This window comes from Rhincodon typus, chromosome 40 (genome assembly GCF_021869965.1).
Source record: "Rhincodon typus isolate 14 chromosome 40, sRhiTyp1.1, whole genome shotgun sequence".
NCBI lineage: Eukaryota > Metazoa > Chordata > Chondrichthyes > Orectolobiformes > Rhincodontidae > Rhincodon > Rhincodon typus.
The window spans coordinates 6,613,968-6,616,642 of record NC_063371.1 but is presented as its reverse complement, the minus strand read 5'-3'; positions in this window follow the sequence as shown (position 1 = coordinate 6,616,642).

The window sequence follows — 2,675 nt, the reverse complement described above, 5'->3', positions numbered from 1 at the left end:
CTTCAAGAATGAGTACATAACCTGTGTATTTAGGGTAAACATGTCTGGGATCTGATCATTCAGCTGAACAGAAAATCCCAAGCATGCACCCACACTTTCAGGATTGACTGTGTGAGGGTCGTTTGCTGAATGTTTGCATCAACCACTGTGATTAATCACACAGAATAACTGCTGTGGAAGGCAAAAACTGAGGAAAGAAATTGAGGAAAACTTCTGGAAATTTGTCCTTTACTCTTGAAACCAATCAATAAAGCATTTAAATGTAATGTCTCTAAAATCACTTGTCCACAGCTGTGATGGCCTGCACCATACAGAAGATCCCTCAAATAGAACAAATAACTGCGGATGCTGGAGATCTGAAACACAAACAGGAAGTGCTGGAGAAACTCATCAGGTCTGGCAGCATCTGTGGGAAGAAAGCAGAGTTAATGTTTTGAGCCTGGTGACACTTCATGAGAACGGTTAGCACAAAGTGATATTTATGCCGAAGTCGAGGATGGGGGTTTGGGGTTGGCATGGGGTGGGGCAGCGGTGGTGGAGGAAGTGAGCAGATAGCTGGAGACTGAGCTCAGAAAAAGAGGGAGATAGGAAAAGGGTAGGCTGATAAGGTGATTATTGATGGTATTGTTGGACAGAAGAGAAACAGAATAAATGAGAACAAGAGCTGATACGAGGAGAGAACAGGTTAACAGGTTGGCTGTGCTGAAGATGACACAGTCATGCAGCTCTCTAACTCTATGACTCTAAGTTGACTGAGTTACTGTTGGATGAACTATTTCTTGGTTCTTAAAAGAAAGACATATTGATTGAGTCATCACAAGAGGAGCAGCTCTGGAAACTCTGATGCAAATGTGATTTTTGGATTTGCAAAACAAAACAGTCAGAAAGGCCTGTTTCCCCCGATATTTAAGAGAAACCCACAAATTCTGGGACAGCAGAAGTGTGGGAGATGGGGTCAGACATAGCTTCCAGCCCTGTCAACCAAGGTCCTGGGCAATCCTTGCGTAAGGGAGAAATTGGACATTTCTGAGGCTTCCCCTGTAGAAGTGGTATCATCACAACTGGTGCAATGGAGATAGAGAAAATGGAGGGATGGGAATCAGCAGGTTATGGTACAAATCAGCCTATCTTAAGAAATGGAAACACAGATGTCAAGGAAGGGAAGGGTGCAGTCAGAAAAAGACCAAGGTGAAGTGAGAGCAGGATGGAAACTGGAAGTGAAATTAACAATTTATTCCAATTCCAAACGAGAGAGGAATGCAGCACCAATAAAGTCATCAATATACCAAGAAAGAGTTGTGGGTGGGGGACTGACTAGGATTGGAACAAGGCATGTTCCACGTATCCCACAAGGAGACAGTCATAACAGGGGCCCATGCGGGTGGCCATGGCAACCTCTTTGATCTGAAGAAAGTAAGAGGAATTAAAGAAGTTGGTCAAAGTGAGGACAGGTGAAGGAGAATGATGGTGGGTGGACATGGTTCAGGCCTTATTTCTATGAAGATGTGGAGAACCATAAGACCATGTGGATGGCAGATAAAGGTGTTAAGGATTGTACATCCATGGTGAAGGGGAGGCAGCTGGTGTCTGGAAATTTTGAAATAACATAAAGTGTGAAGAAGAATCGTCGATGTGAGTGGGTAAGAAAGAACTGGAGGCAATGGGAAGAAGGGGATAAGGGAAGATCTCTATTTTGGCAAAGCCACATGCACACTCCACCTGCCTCCCTCTGCTCACAACAAAGCAGAATGAATTTCACTTGCTTGACATGAAGTGTGTAGCACTAGTCTAACAAAGTTCGGGGCGGCACGGTGGCTCAGTGGTTAGCGCTGCTGCTGTCCCCGGTTGAATGCCTCCCTCGGGCGACTGTCGGTGTGGAGTTTGCAAATTCTCCCCGTGTCTGCGTGGGTTTCCTCCGGGTGCTTCGGTTTCCTCCCACAGTCCAAAGATGTGCAGGCTCGGTGGATTGGCCATGTTAATATGCCCATAGGGATCAGGGATGTGAAGATTCGGTGGGTTATAGGGGGATGGGTTTGGGTGGGATCCTCCGAGGGTCGGTGTGGACGTGGTGGGGCGAAGGGCCTGTTTCCACACTGTAGGGATTCTATGATTCTATGAAAACAATAGAATGCAAACTGGGAGCTATTACATATCTTGCCTGCTCCGTCACAAAAGGATTTTGATGGAAATAACAGTCACCACAACTCCATCAACAGCACAGGATCACAAGATTATTGCAGTGCTGAAGAAGGCCACTCAATGCAGCATGACTGCACAAGCTCTCCAAATTATTTACTGCAGGAATGAAGCCACAAAAATCAACAATTTGAAAGAAAATAATGTTTACAGTATGATCCAAGAGTAAAACAAAGCAAACACAAAATACTATGTTGGATAATCACCGACACTGTGAATTCTTGAATCAACATAATTTGAGTTTGAATTCACAGCCGATTGCCTATTCTTGGTCTCTGGACCTAGTGTTTGTCTTCTTCCGCCTGCCTGTATTGCACTATTATGTCTATCTTCTGAGATCTTGTTCTATGGCGTTTGAGGTGGTTCCCATTTTGTTTCCATTTTGCATCGCAATCTCAGCCTGAGGATCCTTAGAAGCTAGAAGGCTCAGTTCTGTTTCTCAGCTTCCCTTTTCAGTCTTCCCTTTCAATTAGGATCTG